We start from the raw sequence: 19,794 nt of genomic DNA on the forward strand, positions 1-19,794 counted from the left end.
GCATAATGGTCTTTAGTTGGGACCACCTGGTTGTAAATAGAATAATTTCAATTTTTTTAATGGCTGAATAATATACAATAGAGTAGATATACCACAGTTTCTTTTTTTTCCTATTTTTTAAATTGTATTTTTGACAATCTTTACATTGTTAATTAGGGTAAAAAGGTTCAAGGGCTATAGGAAAGTGGGTAAGACTATTATTTTCATATTGTTTCCTTCATGTGTCTGCAGTAAAGGGGGATATTGTGGGAGAAGCCCCACCCAGTTTCCACCCTCCCCATGTCCCAGATGTGGGGCATGCTCCAAGGGTCTTGCTCAAGTGGTTTTGATAGTTCACCAGTTATGAATCTCTGCCAATCTTGCCACTCCAAGCATTATGAGGTCTTTGAAGAATCCACTGGTTGACACAGTAAATCACAGAATGTCCATTTGCCCTGTATTTCACTGCCAACATATAGCAAAGATGGTTGATTGACCTGTTCTGTCCTCTGTCTTTTCTTGGTTAGGGTTCTGAGACCAGCATTTCGATTGGGGAATGCTCCAAAGAAACTTTGTCTGAGATGTTCCCAGACCAGATTCTTGTATGTACAAGCAAGCACAGGGCCTGGCACAGTCCATCGCCCTGATCAGCTGGTGGTTGCGATCGCTGGGTTGGTTCTGCTTCCAGCCCTGACTTCCACTGGAACCAATGAGTGTTGCAGTCCAGCCTGGTTCTACCCAGCACATACTTGGCCCTCGCATAAGCCAGTGGGAGCTGCAGCCTAGTTGGAGCGTCCCACAATAACTCCCACCAGGCCCGCCTCCTGCCCTGGTCCCTGGTTTGCCAGTATGTGTAGCAGTAGTCCAGTCTGTCCCACACCCCATTCCACCCCAGCCCCTGTCCTGGTTTTTGTGCCCTCCCATGCAAGTGTATACCACAGTTTCTTTAGCCACTCCTCTTTGAATAGGCTTCTGGGTTGCTTCTATGTCTTTGCTATTGTAGATTGTGCTGCTGTAAATATAAGATTACAGATCCCCTTCTGATATGCAGTTTTCATTTCCTTTGGGTATATTTCTAGGAGTGGGATAGCTGGGTTATATAGCAGGTTTATTTGCAATTCTCTAAGCATTCTCTATACTGATTTCCATAGGGTTGTACTAGCCTGCACTCTCACCAGCAATGAAGAAGCGTACCTTTCTCCCCACATCCACACCAGCAGGTGTTGTTAGTTGAGTTCTGAATGTAAGCCAATCTGACTGGTGATAGGTGGTACCTCAATGTGGTTTTCATTTGTGTCTCTCTGATGGCTAGAGAACCTGAGCATCTTTTCATATGTCTGTTAGTCATTTGAATCTGTTCTTTTGAAAAATGTCTGCTCATTTCCTTTGCCCATTTTTTTAACAAGGTTTTTTGTTTGGTTGGCTGGTTAGGTTTTTTGTTTGTTTGTTTGTTTGTTTGTTTCTAATTGTCCCTGAGTTTCTGAAGCTCTTTGTAAATCCTGGATATTAGTCCCCTATCACTTGTGCAGTATGCAAAAATTTTCTCTCATTCTGTTGGTTGCTTCTTCACTTTGTTAATTCTTTCCTTTACTATACAGAAGCTTTTCAGTTTGATGTGATCACATTTGTTTACCTTGTCTTTGACTGCCTGTGCTTTTAGCGCCTTTTCTAAGAAGTCTTTCTCCATTCCTATTTCTTCAATAGTTTGATGGCTTCTGGGTGTGGATTTAGGTCCTTGATCCATTTAGAGCTGATTTTTTTTGTGACAGGTGTGGGTCTTGCTTCTTAATTCTACAAGCTGCTATCCAGTAGTCCCAACAGTATTTGTTAAAGAGAAAGCTTGTTTTCAGTTTTCTTGTCAAAGATTAGTTAACTATACATGTGTGGGTTCCTTTTGGTGTTTCTATTCTGTTCCATTAATCTTCTTTGTTTCTGTACCAGTACCAGACTGTTTTGATGACAACTGCTCTGTAGTATGTCTTGAGATCTGGAATTGTGATTTTTTCAAACTTAATTATTATTTTTCAGGATAGCTTTGGCTATTAGCGGTCTCTTGTGTTTCCATATGAACTTTTTTTCTATTTTTTTTACAATCTTTGCATAGTTAATTAGTGCACAAAACTTCAAAGGTTACAGGAAAGTGGGTAAGACTATTATTTCTACATTTTTTTTTCCTGTATCTGGGGGAAAAGGAGGAGGTAAAGGAAGAAGCCCCATCCAGTCTCCCACCCATCCCAAGGTCCCCAATGTGGGGCATGCTCTGAGGGTCTTGCTCAATGGTTTTGATAGTTCAACAGTTATGAATTGCTGCCAATCTCGCCATTCCAAGCATGATGAGGTCACTGAGGAATCCACTGATTGACATAGTGCATCTTAGACTCTCCATTTGCCCAGTTTTTCACTGCCAACATATGCTGGGGCAGTTGATTGATTTGTTCTGTCCTCTGTCTTTTCATGGTTAGGGATTTGAGTCCTGCACTTTGATTGGGGGGATCCCTAAAGAAACTTTGTCTGAGGTGATTCCAGAACAGATTCATGTGTGTACTTGCAAGTATTGACCCGGTACAGTCCACCACCCCATCAGCTGATGGTTGTAATTGCTGGGTCAGTTCTGTTACCAGCTCTGTCTTCCAAGTGAACCAATGGGTATTGCAGACCAACCACATTTTTCCCAGCACACACTCGGCCCTCTCCGAAATCGGTGGGAGCTGCAGCCTAGTCATAGCAGAGCGACCCACAATAACCCTCACCAGGCCCGCCTCCTGCCCTGGTTCCTGGTTTGCCAGTATATGCAGCAGACTAGTCCAGTTTGTCCCACATCCCATTCAGCTCTCATTACATGTCAGGGGGCATTGAAGCCTAATTCAACCCAACAGGGCCCACTATCTAGCCCACACACATGCTGTTGGTTGCCTTTCTGTCTAGCCACCCTGCCCTTGTCCTGATTTCGTGCCCTCCAGTAGAAGTTGCAATCCAAGAGGAGGAACCCACTATTTCACTTCTAGGCCACTCCCACTCCTGGATTATGCACTCTCCAGGTGGTTCTGGAGTTTGAATGGACAGATTTAGCTTCCAATGCCAACCCCTGCCAGCTGATGCTGAGGCTAAGCCCAAAACAACTCTCACCCACTCTAATTTCTGCTTACACCAGGAGGAACAATCAGCACAGCCTGACTTTTCCCTATCTAGTCCACATGTGGTGCACAGGTGCTATAGCCCTGATTAATCTGGTCTGCCCCCATCCCAGCTCACACTCTCCACTGGGAGTGGCTGTCCAGCAAGGGAGCACCTCCGCATTCCCCCTGCCAGCTCCGTCCCCTCCCTCCTGGTTCTCACGTGTGCTGGTTGCGCGCTGTGGCCACATCTGGTATGGGTCACCTCTCCTTGGCATTTCCATAATGTGCAATGGTTTTTGTCACGACCCACACTCTGTTCTGGTGCTCAGATTCACCAGCGGGTGATGTGAACTGGTTCAGTCTGGTCTGCCCCCGACCCATGCCAAATGTATGCCAGTGGGATACTTTCCATGGCCTGTTCTGGGCTGTTTCCTATCATGCTTCTTGCGCTTACCTGCAGGGACTGTGTCCTGCCAGAGGAGTTGCCCAGGCTCCTCCATCAGAACCTCTCCAAATGCCAGATTTCATGCAAACCAGTGGGTCCATGAGCCAGCCCTACTCAGTTCACCTCCATTCCCAGCAGGAACAGTAGCCTTTCCTGACTGGCCTACAACCCAATCTGGTTCTTGCTATTGGATTTTTTCAGCCCAGCCAAGGCTCGTCCATACACACATACAGCTCACACATGGCTCAGTAGGGACTGAGGCCTAGCCTAGACTATCTCACAACTACCCTGGTCCTCCAGAGCACAAGATGGTGTTGGAGTCTAGCCTGGTTTGGTACATCCAGTCCCAGTGTGCCAAGGGAGACTAAAACCTTATCCTGATTAGAATGCATCCCCCATTCCAGGCCACGCGCTCCTGGTGGGAACCTCAACTCAGTTAGGGTGTCCCCTTAGCTCCCCATCTGGGCCATTCCCAGCCATAGATCGCATGTATGCCAGTGGTTACTCTGACTCAGCTTGGCATAGCCCCTCACCTATCCCAGCACCTGCCTTAGACACTGTGGCTTAGCGTCCCTGGCTCATGCAGGCCAGTAGGTGCAAGAGCCTAGCTCAGCATGACCAGCACTCCATCCAGATTTCTAATTTTCTTGTGAACTAAGGTTTACTCAGACCTGCCTGGTCCATCCTGTTCCATAACCAACCCACACATTAACCAGCCATTGGAGCTACTTTGCCCAGCTTGTTCGACCCCCAGGTCTGGATCATGTGTTCACCAGCAGGAGCTATGAACCACCAGAGGAGTTTCCCAAGTTCCTCCACTTGACCCACTCTCAGACCCAGTTCTCATATATGCCATTGGGTTTTAGACCAGTGCCCGGCAAAGTCTGGCCTTTCATTTGGCCTTCTATGAGCTGGTGAATGTTGCAGCCCGACCCACCCCACACCCTATTCAGGATGCACATTCAGGTGCTGCTGCCTTGACCAGTCCAGACTGTTGTCGGTTCCTTTACCTGTGAGTGATGGCAGGCTCCTTGGTCACACCTAACTTAGTCCATCACCACCCAAACTGTTGAGCTAATCAGTGGGGCCAGTATTTCCACAGGGTCTGGCCCATACATCCCCCACAGAATCTTTTCCCCGGATATGGTTCTTTTGTGTGCTAGTTAATGTCATGGGCCTACCTAATGTGACCCTTCTTCTGATACAGCATCATGTCACGTAATAGGATATGATCCTGCTAAACCCTGAGCCTTAGGTTTGCATTGACTGGTGTTCAGTGCTCAGCATTGTTAAGTGATTACAAGTTCTACACAGGATGTAAAGGAGTTTGGTGTATCAGTCTTATCCATAAAGATCATCTCGTCCCTCTTCTCCAACCTACCAGGTCTCATTACCCTCGCTTATCTTTAAAGGAAAAGTTACTTAGTTGTTGGGACTCTTTAGGATTGGTTCACATCCTAGAAGCACAGCGGGCTCAACATGGAGTTATCTAAGCAGCAATTCAAAGCTCCCAAACCCCAGAGCTGGCCTCCAGGTGGCCAGTAGGCCGAGCCTGGCACCAAATGGCACACTGGCCTCCCTGGGACATTCACCACGTATATGCGGTGGCTGGAATCAGGGCTCTGAGCATGGAGATGGTCCCAGCCTGGCACCCAGCTGCTGGAAGTTTTAAGCCACAGACCCCAAGGTCACACTCTCCCCAACCCATCCAACTAGCAATGATGGTGGCGGGTGGAGCCAGGGCCCTCCCTGTTCTACAGACTTCCCCCTTCAGTGTACTCACCATGAAGGGAACAGTCTCTGGAGCTCAGGCAGGCCCAGGGACAGCTCATCATGTGTATGTGGTGGCTGGAATCAGGGCTCCGAGCATGAAGATGGCCCTAGCCTCGCACCCACCAGTAGCTAGCTGGCTGCTGGAATTTTTAACACCCAGACCCCAAGGTCGTACCCTCCCCAATCCCCCAGATGAACTTTTGTATTATCTTTTCTATTTCTGAGAAGAATGTTGGGATTTTGATTGGGATTGCATTGAATCTGCATATTGTTTTTGGTAATACGGTCATTATGATAATGTTGATCCTACCAATCCAGGAACATGGTAAGGTTCTCCATTTTTCAATATCTTCTTCTATTTCCTTTTTAATGCTTTATAGTTTTCATCATAGAGGTCTTCTACATATTTACTTAGCTTAATTTCTAGGTATTTAAGATTCCTCTCCACTATTTTAAGAGGGACTGTACTTGTAATTTCTTTCTCAGCCATGGAATTATTTGTGTACACAACTGCCATCAATTTGTGTTCATTAATTTTGTATCCTGCTACTCTGCCAATGTCTCTTATGACTTCCAATAGTCTCTTGACTGAGTCTTTTGGTTCTCCTATGTAGAGAATCATGTCATCTGCAAATAGAGATCATTTCAGTTCCTCGTTTCCAACTTGGATTCCTTTAATTGCTTTTTCTTGCCTAATAGCTCCGGCAAGGACTTCCAACACTATATTGAAGAGCAGTGGTGAGAGTGGACATCCCTTTCCAGTTCCATCTCTTCTAGGTCTTCTGATTTTTTCGGAAGTTGCTTGTAATAGTTCCTAATAATTCTCTGTATGTCTGAAGTATCTGTTGTTATGTTTTCTTTCTCATCTCTGATGCTATTGATGCATATCTTCTCTCCTTTTTTTTTTTTTTGATTAGTTGAGCTAGTGGGGAGTCTTATTGTTGATTTTCTCAAAAGCCCAGCTCTTCAATTCATTGATCTTATATGCAGTTCTCTTGGTCTCTATTTGATTTATTTTCTCCTTTATTGTGATTATTTCTTCTTCCTCATTTTTTTAATAAAAATGTTACAGATGCTGAGAGAAGATACCCTTTGTGGATATGTAAACCAAACTTACAATTTCTCCAAAGTGTTAAAATGTTTCAGAATTCCTTCCCTTCCTACAATAATAAAATAATAAATAATAAAAAAATAACAAATTCATGAAAGTGAATGGCCATGTTTACATTGCCAAGCTTGCAAGGGTGTGACCAGCACTTGTGCATTCATTTCCTGGTAAGTCCATTTCTGTTAAGTGACAAGCAGTTTTGGAGTTGAGAAGACCTTTCCGGAGTCATGCAGCATGTATGACACAGGGGAAAACTTGGAGCTTGAATAAATGTGATCCTATTGGAATCTTCAGGAATTTTGAAAAGTTCTTGTATGTATCTAGAAGGAGGTCAAGCATGGGCTTGACACTCAAGGAACAAGGATACTGATAGCTGACAGATCAACCTGTTACTGAGTACCACAAAACTCTTCAGAGAGGGTTCTGCTACAAAAATGGAACCAGCAAAGGAAGAGAAGGTTTGGGTTGCCTACAGAAGACATACCTCCAACAAAGATCAGCAGAAACTGTATCTCATGGATTTTGATTTTTTTTAAGTTTAATCTCTTCAAATATACAGTAGCATCATTTTCTTCAAGAAGGTTCTTGATTTTCTTTTTCATTTCTTCAGTGACACATTAGTCACTCAGCAGCATGTTATTTAACTTCATGGCATTGTTAATTTCTTTTTTCTTCCTGTTGTTGATTTTGTTTCATAGCTTTTCATTTAAGGGGATGTATAGGAACTGTGTAATGGATACTATCATATCTAGTAGCATGTTATTTAACTTCATGGCACTGTAAATTTCGATTTTTCTTCCTGTTGCTGATTTTGTATTGTGATTTTTCATTTAAGGGGATAGTATCGTAACTGCATAATGGAAACTGTCATGTCCACATGTGAGAATACAATGCATTTTTACTTCCAGACCAAAGATGGATGTTCAATGAAACTGTTTACTATATCTTGACACTAGGAAAGCTGGACTCTGCAATTGTCCATGCCCACGATGGACATGACTATGAAGAACTATGTATAGTAATAATATAGGGGAACTCAGTGAGGAGGGAAGGGAATTAGAGAAAGGGTGGGAAATCTCAGGGCCTATGAAACTGTATCATAAAATAATAATAATAATAATAATAAAGGCTATGAAATAAAAATAAAATAAAATAAAAAAGAGCCCATCATTGCTACTAACTCCCAAGTCCCTATGGTAACCATGACAGCCAAGAGAATACTTTTAATGATTATGCTTAGTCCACAGACATAGCCAAGACTGCCTTGGGGAAACCAGACATTTGGTTATATCTGGTAGAAGTGGGTCTAGGAAAGGTTTTAACTCTCTTGCCTCCAATAAAGAGAAACAGACTGAGAGGGGTTCCGCTGGGTGTGGAGTGAGCTAATCCACATGATCTGCTCCATGCTTTAAAACATAGGGAGAGACAGGTATTTAGACTAGTGCATAAAATGCTAAGTAAGTCACCCACTGGATTGAGTTTCCAACTTGTGGCTTCAGCCTGGCTCAATCCCAGAAGTTGCAGCATTTGGGAAACAGACCAGTGAATGGAAGTACTTGATCTCTCTCACTCTCTCTCTCCTCCTCTCCCATCTTTCTCTCTCTTGCCTTCTCTGGCTATGCATCTCTCAAAAAAAATACATATAATTACACATAAGAAATGAATGGAAAAATATTTCCCAAGTAGATTATTAAATCTGTATCATAACAATCTTGTGATACAAGTACGGACAGCCAAGTGGGATGGCCACTTGGAGAGGGGAGACTCGGTAGGCCTTCAGTTTTGCCCCAACCTGGAAGCTTTTTAACTACCACAGGTGTGTTCAACTAGGCCACGTGGCCCACTGGGAGAGGGCATGGGCTTCCTAGTTGCCAAAGGTGCTGGGTGAAACCCTCAGGCCACCTGGTGGTGCACTCCAGGAGTTTGGGTATGTGGGTTTGCAAGGGGGAAGGGTGATCACACATATAATGGTGATTGATGACCTGTGGGTTTATGCCCAGGTGAAGATTTACTGCTGAAGGTCTTCCATGGACAAAGTCACTGCACATGTATGTAAAAGAGGAGTTGAGACCAAATGGTTTGGAAGGGGGAACAGGAGGGTCTTTAATGGTCAGGTCAAAATACAAGCACATGTGGGAGACCTGAGCTAGGGTAATTTACATCAACCATCACCAAGCACCACTCATTGGCACATGCTAAAGTTAAGGCTGGGACCTACCAGTGAGAGTTAGAACAGGGGATGGATGATGTTAGGATGGGCCATAATAATAGCTAGCACATTAGAGAACTGGGTCTGGTAGCAGAATCTGGTATGCAGATGTGGGCTCACCCCTGTGGAGCTACAATCTCCACTGGCATATCTAAGAGCTATGGGTGGGAACAGGCCTGGCTAGTGAGCTAAGGGGATTTTCCAGCTTGGTTTGGATTCCCACAAGTGAGGATGAGAGCCAGACTGAGGGCATCAGGCTGGGCTGGACATGACTACGGCTTCCACTGGTGCAAATGTGAGCTGGCTCTGAAAACGGGCAGATTAGGCTAGACTCCAGCACTAACTGGTACTTGTGAGAGTCATGATAAGTGTAGAACAGGCTGGGCTAGGTCTTGACTCCTGCTAAACCATGTGAAAGCTGTGTCTGGGTACAAACCAGGTATTGGTGGGTTGCACTACCCAATACTAAGAAACAGAATTGGTGTGGGCTGGTTGAGCAAGACCACTGTTCCTGCCAGGACAAGAGGTAGATAAAGTCAACCTGGGCCAAAGACTCACTGGTGTGTGTGAGAACTGCCATTGGGAGGAGACCCTCTAGATGAGCTTGGGAAATTCCTTCATTGGGACAAAGTCCCTGGAGGTGAGTGCAAGAATCAAGGCATGGAGTAGGCCAGACCATGCCAGGTTACAGTACATGCCTTCATACATGTGGGTCAGGTCTGCAGACAGACCAGGTTGAGCCAATTCATAACATCCATTGGCAGATCTGAGGACCAGATCAGGGTGCAAGAGGAGCCAGGTCAGGCCACAGCAGCCAGTTCACATTAGGGCTGGACAATGATCAGGCTAGCCTGGATAAGCTACAGCACCCACCAGCAGGAGCTGGAACTGGGGACAGACTAGGCTGAGCCAGCCTGCGCAGTACAATAGTAGATGCTGAGGTGACATGAGCCATGCCAGCTTGGGGTCAGTGGATGCTGGACTCATGAGCCTTGGGGGCTGAGGAGCCAGTGGGGCTTGGGTCACCTGGCCCAGGTCCTGGAACCCGCCTACTAGGTAGGTGGTGGGTTCATGAGCCTCAGGGGCAGGGGAACTGGCAGGGCTCCGATCAACTGACCCAGGTCCCTGTACCTGCCTGAGAGGGGGGTACCAGGTTTGTGAGCCCCAGGGGTGGGGGATCCAGCAGGGTTCGGGTCAACTGGCCAGGATCCCTGTTCTTACATGAAAGGTGGGTGCCGGATACATTAATCTGGGGGTGGGGATACAGTGAGGCTTGGATTGCCTGGCATGGACCCTTGGACCCACCCAAAAGGTGGGTGCCAAGTTTGTGAGCCCCAGGGGTAGAGGATCCAGCAGGGCTCAGATCACTTGGCTAAGGTCCTTGGACTCGCCTGCAAGAATATGCCCTTCTCTGTGAAAAGGATGGAGCAATGGACACAGATTTTGATGCACATGGAGAGTATGGCAGCCCATTTGATAGAGAACAGAGCAAATTGGATGAGTATCCCAGCCAAACAATGACAGCAAAAACCTGGATTAATGGAGACTTGTGGTTGACCACGTCAGCCAATGGACATTGAGAGGGCTGCATCATCCTTGGATCAGTGAAATCAACAGCATTTCAGAATTATCCAACCACTTGGCAGAACCCTAGGAACATGCACACATCAGGACCCTAGGTGAATACTCGGTGGCTGTTCCCCACCACTGGGTACTGGGGCATTTGGGAAGCTGGGTGTGGTTTCCCCCTTTATCTCTCCCCTTCCCCAAGAATCAAGAAGAAGAAATAGCAAATTTGGAAATAATTATTTCACCCATTTATCCCTAGCCCTCGATCCTTTCCATCCTGATCAACTATGTGATTACCATGAAAAAAAATTTTTTAAGAATATTTAAGAAAATGGAAAACAGAAAAAAAATAAAAGAATCTTGTGATAAGCAAAGAAAGACCTCCTATGTAAATGCTGGCTTTCTTGTCTGTTGCTGTAGTCCATATGAGTATGCTTCTATATATTCCCTAACTTGTGGTCCTTTAAATTTGGTAGAGCCACAAGTCAGCCCACAACACCCACCTCCCTGAGCTGGACTCTCTTCTGCTCACAACTTCAGAATCAGAGGGTTCATCTTCCTTGGAGATTTCAGAGCTTAGTAGAAAGCCATTCGGTGGAACTCACAGATGGGACAACTGTCTCCAGCTGCTATTAGCTGTTGGTGGGTGTCAGTCGTTCAAAACAAGCTCTCTTCAAGATCAGCTTAAAACAGTAATTCTCGGGCCCAATGCAGTGACTGAGTGACTAAATCCTCACCTTGCATTCACTGGGATGCCATATGATTGCAAGTTTGTGTCCCAGCTGCTCCAATTCCCTTCCAGCTTCGTGCTTGTGGCCTGGGAAAGCAATAGAGGATGGCCCAAAGCCTTGGGAACCTGCACCCACGTGGACACCCAGAGGAAGCTCCTGGCTCCTGGCTTTGGATCATCTCAGCTGTAGCCATTGTCTGTTTTAGCCATTTGGGAATAAACCAACAGATGAAGATGTCTCTCTGTCTCCCTATTTTTCCTTCACTCTAACTCTGCCTTTCACATAGAAACAAATAAATGTCAGGATACATTTAAATAGCAGAATGATGGACTTATGACTATATTTGGAGGACTATACTATTGTAATAATATGGGGAAAATCAGGGGGGAAGGGAAATCCTAGAGCCTATGGAAATACAAAATTAACAAATAAATAAATAATCACAAAAAAGGAAAGAAAATCAAATAAAAACTACCCACAGGGAGACCCTTGCGTGCACGTCTTCATCTTCCCGTGATTTCTGCACTGCAGCTCCTTCCAGTGCATGCCAACCAGGAGGCCGGTGGGATTTGCCGTCCCACTCCCCCTCAACCAAAAGCAGGGATACAGAACAAGACGCAGCTTTGAAGAGCTGTACCTGCAGATACGTCCCCCGCCTGGAGTCCTGAGCTAGAGAGCACATGGCAAGCACCAACATGAATCGACATGAAACCAAGGCTGACTGCCTCTGGGCTGTGTCCTCCTCAATGAGGTCACTGCCTCCCAGTTTTCCCACAGGTGAGTCAGCAACTCCCTTATTAGGTAAATAAGTAAGTCTACATCCATTATAATTAAGCTTAGCTAAATATATAAGTATTACAACAAATTTATCAGTGACTTAAACATGATGAGACTGTATTTCTTTTCCATGTAAAAGAAACTGAGGGCCCTAGTTGTAGCAACTCTAGGTTACACTGTACCTAGGCAAGTATTGTACTGCTGGGACAAAAGCGGCCAATAGCTGCCAGGTATTCTGGACCTGGTTAATGCCAACTTTCTGTTAGCTAGCTATACCAGTGTGCCAGCATAGTTGGCTATTCTTGATTCTTTTCTTTTCCTTTTTTAACTGCCAGTGCAGTAGCCTAGCAGTTAAAGTCCTCATCTTGAACATGCCAGGATCCCACATGGGCACCAGTTTTGATCCCAGTAGCCCTGCTTCCCATCCAGCTCCCTGCTTGTGGCCTGGGAAAGCAGACCAGGATGACCCAAAGCCTTGGGACCCTGCATCCACGTCGAAGACCTGGAAGAGGCTCCTGGCTTCTGGCTTTTGATTGACTCAGCTCCAGCTGTTGCAGCCACTTGGGGAGTAAATCAACGGACAGAAGATCTTCCTCTTCGTATCTCTTCATTTCTGTATATCTGACTTTTCAACAACAAAAAAATTTTTTAAATAAAAATGTTTTTAAAAAAAGGTAAGTGGGGAAGGTGGGGAACTCCTGGCCAGGACACACCACCCCAGGCCCCAGATGGGAGGCTGTAGATTGCCTGGAGAAGGGGGTCTGGGGATGTATTAGAGTGGGAAAGGCCGAAATGAGAGCAAGTTTGATGAGGAGGAATGACTTCTGGGACCTTTATGGCCCAGACAAGTGTACTTGCAGGTAAGCAATGAAGCTGATATGGAGTGGTTTAGAGGTGGAAACACAAGGGCATGTCTGGGTCAGGCCAAGACACTCACCCAAGAGGAAAACCTGTGCAGGGCTAAGTCGCATTACCTGCTGCTTTCTGCTGCTCACACATGCCAGACTGAGGGTCATGTCTGGCTAGGCTAGGCCACAATACTTGCTCATAAGTGTCTGAGCAGGGCTGGGCCACATCAGACTGGGCTGCAGTGCCCACCAGAACACAAAAGAACTGGATCTGAGGAGCAGATTCTGCAAGGGAATTGTGGGCTCACCTCTCTATAACTGCAGCATCCCCCACTTTATGCAGAGATCTGGGAGTGGTGACTGGCCTAGCTAGGCTGGACAACAGAAGTCACCTGACAGGAACTCACCAGACACTCATGGGAGCTGGAGCTGGGAGAAGGTCAGGCATGACCAGGGGCCAGCTGGCACATGCAAAGGCCAGAACTGAGGGTAGTCCATGCCAAGTAGGATTGCTGTCCTGATGACACACAAGATCTGGGACTGGACATAGGCCCTGATGGGGCAACTTGGAGAACTCCCCTGCTAGGCCAAAGTTCTCACTGAAGGGCCAGTACAGCTAGTATGGGGAGCACTAGAGCCAGGGTTAGGGGCAGAACAGGCCAGGTAAGTTTGCAGCACTTATCAGCATTTGTGTGGGCTGGGTCTTGGGGCAAGCCAGGCCTAAGCACCCACTGGCACATGTGAGAGCCAGGACAGGGTATAGACTGTGCCTAGCTGGTCTGCAACACCCAACATCAAAAGCTGAGACTGCCAATGGGCCATTCCAGGCAGGGTTGAACCACCTGCTGGGCAAGGCTGCAACATCCCTCAGCATGCCTATGGCCTGGATCTTAGAGGGCATGGCAGACTAGAGTAGGCTCTAGCACCCACTGCCACTTATGAGAGCCAAAATGGGTGTGGGACAGGCCAGGGAAGAACATGGCACCTGCTAGATCATATGCAAGTCAGGTTTGGGGAACAGCCAGTTTGGGTTATGCTGTATCACCTTTTGGTGAGAGCTAGTACTGATGCAGCCCAGTCAGGCAAGGCCACAGTACACATTAGTAAGTGCCAGGACTGGAGGCTGGCCATGTTGGGCTGGTAGCAGCACCCACCTGCACACATGAGATCCATTGCCGGGGTGAGGCTGATAGGGGAACTTGGGGAACTCCCTTGTTAGGCACAGTTCCCACTGCTGAGACTAGGAGCAGACCATCTCAGACTGGGCCACAGGACTTGTTGGTACACACTGTACTTGGAGCTTGGAGCAGGCCTGGTGGGGGACCTTTAGGGACTCTCTTGCTGGGCTGCTATTTTCACTGGTAAATATGAGAGTTAGTATTGGGAGTGGGCCGGTCTGGGCTAGGCTTCTTCCCTGCTGGCGTGCATGAGAATTAGAATAGGTGCAGGCCAGTCAGACCAGGCTGCAGCTCTCACTGGCAAGTGCCAAGACAGGAGAGTCATATCAGGCTAGACTGCAGTAGCCCATGGCAGGCATAAGATCCATAACATCCATGGGATGTTCCATGGGAACATTCCTTGCAGGGGAACTGAGGACACTCCCTGCTAGGCTTTACCTATCACTGATAAGCACATGAACCAGATGAGTGGTGGGCCAGGTTGGTCAAGGCAACAACAACTGTCGTCATATGTGAGGGCCAGCTCTAGGGGCGAGTCAGGCTGAGCTAAGCCACAGCACCTATGGGTGTGCAAGAGCACTGAATGGGAAATGGACTAGGTCAGGCCAGGCTGCAGTAAAGGCTGTCACATGTAAACACCAAGAGCTGGGGACAGGCCTGGTGGGGTTTATTGAGTGTCACCTCAACTAGACCACAGTACCTGCTGCTATGTGTAAGAAACAGGTCTGTGGTGGGCTAGCTGGGTAACACGCATAAATTCACATGAGAGCAGAGAGCAGAGCCAACCAGGCAGTCACATCCTCCATTCTGGGTGCTGGCTGCTGCAAGTGACAGACCACATCAAACCCTACACTGGCTGGCACACATTAGAGTCAAGTTTGGAGGCTGGTGTAGTGGCTCAACTGGCAAATTCTCCACCTCCAAGTGCCAGCATCCCATATGAACACCAGTTTGTGTTCCAGCTGTTCCACTTCCCATCCATCTCCTTGCTTATAGCCTGGGAAGGCAGTGGAGGATAGCCCAAGTCCTTGGGAACCTGCACCATGTAGGAGACCTGGAGGAAGCTCCTGGCTCCTGGCCTCAGATTGATTCGGTTCTGGCTATTGCAACCATTTGAGGAGTTAACCAGCAGATAGAAGATCTTTTTCTCTGTATCTCCTCTCTGTAAATATGCCTTTCCAGTAAAAATAAATAAATCTTTTTTAAAAATCAAATCTGAGATCACTGCAGGTGAACTTTCTTCAGACTCCCTGACTGGACCCCTAGACTCAGACCCTGGCCACAGGGAAAATCACAGAATTTGTGGTCTGGCCTTGGAGTGCATGTGTTGGGAATGGGTCTCCATTGCTGGTGCTGTGAGGTGAACAAAATACCCGGATGCACGGGGGGTGGGGGGGGTGGGGAGGGGGGAAACATGACAACCCACCCATCTGGACCAACAGGAAAAGCCAATTGCCTTGTCAGAGGATGGAAAGCAGAACAAGTTGGACCACTCTTCTGGTCAAGCTCTGCACCAAGTGCCTGGGTCTGCGGATGCACTCAGGTGGACTTTGTCAACCAATAGACCTTGGAAAGATTTTCTCAACCCTTGGAGCAATGAAATCAATACTTTTTCAGAACTATCAAAGCTATTCAAGTAGTACCCTTGGGACACTCTATCCCAAGTCAGGGTGTCTGATGAGTCATCCTGCCCGGGTGCTGACGCAGTTTGACAGTAAGTAGCAATCCCTTCCCCTCCTCCCCTGCAGATGCAGACACCACCCACCTTCTTCTGTACCTGACCCTCCCCACCCTCATCAGGGGTCCACATGAACATGTATCCCTCTCAACTATGTAAACAATAGTAAAAAGAAAAAGTTAATTAAAAAATAATTTTTTTAAAAAAAATTCAGGGATGAACATCACAAGACTAGTATGGTTGCTTTACAAAATTTGAGGAAACCAGGATCCTGCCAGCACACAGTCACCCTTTCCTGGTTTGTAGGACTCATCCTTTCAGTCCTAAATGGGTGCTGAACTCCCACCATTGCAATTATATTCCAGCCGGGAGAAATGGAAGAACAATTCCCAGGAGCTGTGTGTACATCTGTTTATATCTCAATGGCCAAAATTAAGTCAGATATTTACCTACAAAGGAAACTAGGAATGCATTATTGCAGTTGGGTGGCAATTTGTCAAAACAATCAAGAGGAGACTGGTTTATTGGGAGGCACTAAATCCATTTGGCCACATATCATCAATTAGGAACTCTTCTTCCACATGAAATTGTGACATGAACACTTGGCAACTATGTGACTCACCAGCCTGCTGACTCACCCTGCCCAGCTAGTCAACAGAACCGTGCTTCTACATGTCACAGGCCTGCTGGATCACTAAAAATATTCACCCCTCTACATGTTATATAGTTGAATGTAAACAGTCTACTGTTCAGCATATTCTCTAAATTTTCAAGTTACATGCTTGTCTGTAAAAATTATCTGTGTCAGACCTTAAAGGTAGATATACTTAAGCTTGAAAGCTTACAGAGACTATTTCTGAATAACAGAGTCACAGAATGTTTTATTTTCTGCCTTTTCCATAGATAAAAATGTGGCTCCCAACATATACACATTGCCTCTAAAAGGAGTTAAGGGTTGACAATGGGGTTGACAGAGGGTTAAGTCACCACTTGTGATAGCTGCATTTCACATGGGAATACTGGGATCAAATCTCATTGCCCCATCCCATTTAGCTTCCTGCTAACCTTTACTCAGGGAGGTAACAAGTAATGGTTCAAGTATTTGGCACTTGCCACTCATGTGGGAGACCTGGATTAAGTTTAGGCTTCTGGCTTCACATTGGCACAGCCCTGGCTTTTGTGGGCATACGAGGAGTGAATCAGCAAATGCATGGTCTTGTGAGTGTGTGTATGCATGTGTGTGTGTGTTTCTCTGCCTCTGTTTTTCAAATAATTTAAAATAATCACAGGGACTAGTGCAGGCTCAACTGGCTAATCATCCACTTTCAAGCACCGGCATCCATTATTAACATAAGTTTATATCCCAACTGCTCTACTTCTGATCCAGGTCTCTGCTTGTGGCTTGATAAAGCAATAGAGTGTGGCCCAAATTATGAGGACTACGTACCCATGTGGGAGACCCAAGGAGGCTCCTGGCTTCAGATCAGCTCAGCTCTGGTCATTGCAGCCATTTGGGGAGTGAACTAATGAATAAAAGAGCCTTGTCTTTCCTTCTATCTGTAAATCTGCCTTTCCAATGAAAATAAATAAATGTTTAAAATAAATAAAATAAACTTAGAATAAGATTGGATCTGCCATGTGTTTTAGTGGATTAAACCAGCACCTGCTGTACTGGCATCCCATATGGGCAATAGTCCATATTCTGGTTGCCCCGCTTCTAATTCAGCTCTCTGCTAATGTGCCTGAGAAAGCAGCAAGTTGAAGTGCTTGAGCCCCTGGCCTCACATGAGAGACCTGAAACAAGCTCCTGGCTTCACAGTGTCAGACCACTATGGATGGAATGATCAATGGATAGAAAAACTCTGTGTGTGTGTGTGTGTGTGTGTGTGTGTGTGTGTGTGTGTGTACATGTGCATGTGTGTCTCCTCTCTGTAACTCTATTAACTCTGTCCCTAAATTGATCTTTTCAAAAAATGGAATGAGGCATAGAGTACAGACACGTTTGATAAGACACAGAATCTTTAGACAGAGTGAAGTACAATAAGCAGATTACAGGGGGAAAATAGGGTTCAGGCAGTAAGCAGGGGGTACCTGGAGACCCCCTGGACACAGGGAAGCTGCAGCGATGGGAAAGCAGTGCTACAGTGGACCAAAAAATCCACCAGCAGTCGGCGAGCAGCAACTCAGACCCCAGCGATCCAGGCTCCAGTGATCCAAGCTCTGGCAATCCATTTCCAGAGCCAGCCAGACATCCAGCAGTGGCCTCCACACAACTCTTGTGACCATCAGGTGAGAGCCTGGGCCCACATGGGAAGCTTGAGAGGCAAGTACACTCTGGGACCTGACAATTGAGCTGGGTGACTGAGACCAGTCACAGGCGGAGAAAGAGTAGAAGACTCAGGGCACCATCTTGTGTGGAGAGATGGAACGTGGAGTTGACAGAATGGCACAGAGGAGGCTCATTTCTGGCTGATCACATGGAACTGATCCAAATGGGGAGGGTAGCATCAGTTTCACTCCCTGCAGGGTCAGTGTGGTCCCTGGTGCTAAAAGCCAGCAGCCACAATTCTACAGCAGCATCCCATCTGGCACCATCTGAAGGTCCACACTTGCTGCCCTGACAGCCAAAAGTCCCCTGATCTTTGTTGGTGCCCCCATGGGCACTATGTTGAACACTGAGGCAAGTGCAAGGAACACTGATAAACTGCAAGAGGAGGAATGGTAAACTGCGCATGTGCTAATTCAGCAGCTCTCAGATAACTGTCACGGGACCAGACACTGTTACACTAAAGGGAGGACAGCTGAGCTGCCCAAAAACTAAGCTGGGAACAAAATCACTACCATCTTAGAGCACTGAATAGGCTCCGCAGAAAAAAAACAGCGCATACAAGGCACGCCACCAACTCCACCCAAAATAACCCCAGGAGGTACTCAGACTTATCGGCCAGCAGGGGGTGACAAAATCAGTGCTGCCGACAAAGCAATTATTCAGGTCAGCTGTGTTTTCCAAATCCAGGGCACTGATTGAACATAAAAAATCAACTTGTAGACCTGTAGGTAATACACCTTAGAGATGATTTCTTCAACCAGATTGGCAACTACAAAAGGTAAAAGAAAAGACAAAGACACTATGAATGTTACTGAAGACTCTCCAACAAAGTAGCAAAAGCTTCGCCCACTCTCAGAGTTAACTAAGGAAGACATTGAAAAAATGGGAGACAAAGAACTCAGAAAACCCATTATAAAGCTGCTGATCAACAATGAGAAGCACAAACAAGAGTTCAAAGAAGAAATAGCAGTAATAAATCACATTAAGGCTGATATATCAGAAATTAAGAACACAGTAGAGCAAATTAAAAATAGAGTGGAGAGTCTCAACAATAGAATGGATGAGGCAGAAGAATTTCAGAATTAGAACATATTTCCTGTCTCCATGAAGAAACAAACAAAAATCTGGAAGAAGACATGGGTTAAGCTAAAAAAAAAAAAAAAAAAAAAAAGGCATCCAAGAATTAAAACATATGATTAAAAGGTCCAACATAAGAGTTATGGGAGTTCCAGACGGTGCAGAAAGAGAAGTTGGGATTAAAGGTGTTTTCAATGAAATAATAAAAGAAAACTTCCTTAATCTGAGCAAAGAATTAGAAAATAATATAAAGCAGGGCTACAGAACTCCCAACAGAGTTGACCAAAAATGAACTTCACCACGACACATAATAATCAAGCTCTCTTCAGTTGAACAAAAAGAAAAAATCCTTAAATGTGCACATGAAAAAAATCAAGCGATACATAGAGGAATCCCAATCAAACTCACAGCCAACTTTTCAGAGGAAATACTACAGGCAAGAAGAGAATGGAGTAACATATTCCAGATTCTAAAAGAGAAAAGTTATCAGCCCAGAATAACTTACCCGGCAAAGCTCTCCTTTGTCTTTGAAAATGAAATAAAATTCTTCCACAATAAAGAAAAACTTCAAGATTTTGTCTCATCTAAACCTGCCCTACAAATGATACTCTAGGCTATTCCCACGAAAGAAACAAATAGCAACCACCAGAAACAAAGGCAAATGTAGAGAACATCCCACTACAAGGCTAACAGAAGACTCAGTCATAAACCAACACATCGCCAAAATGACAGTACCTAACTGCCCCTTTTCCATAATAATGCTGAATGTAAACGGCTTAAACACATCAGTCAAACGCCATAGATTAGAGGACTGGATCAAAAAACAAAACCCAGCTATCTGCTGCTTACAGGAAACACATCTCACCAACAAAGATCAGAGAATATTGAAAGTGAAAGGATGGAAAGAGTTATTTCAAGCAAAAGCTAAGAAAAGACGAGCAGGTGTAGCCATTCTTATATCAGATGACATAGACTTT

Source organism: Ochotona curzoniae, unplaced genomic scaffold (genome assembly GCF_017591425.1).
Source record: "Ochotona curzoniae isolate NIBS_2020 unplaced genomic scaffold, NIBS_Ocur_1.0 scaffold_4506, whole genome shotgun sequence".
NCBI lineage: Eukaryota > Metazoa > Chordata > Mammalia > Lagomorpha > Ochotonidae > Ochotona > Ochotona curzoniae.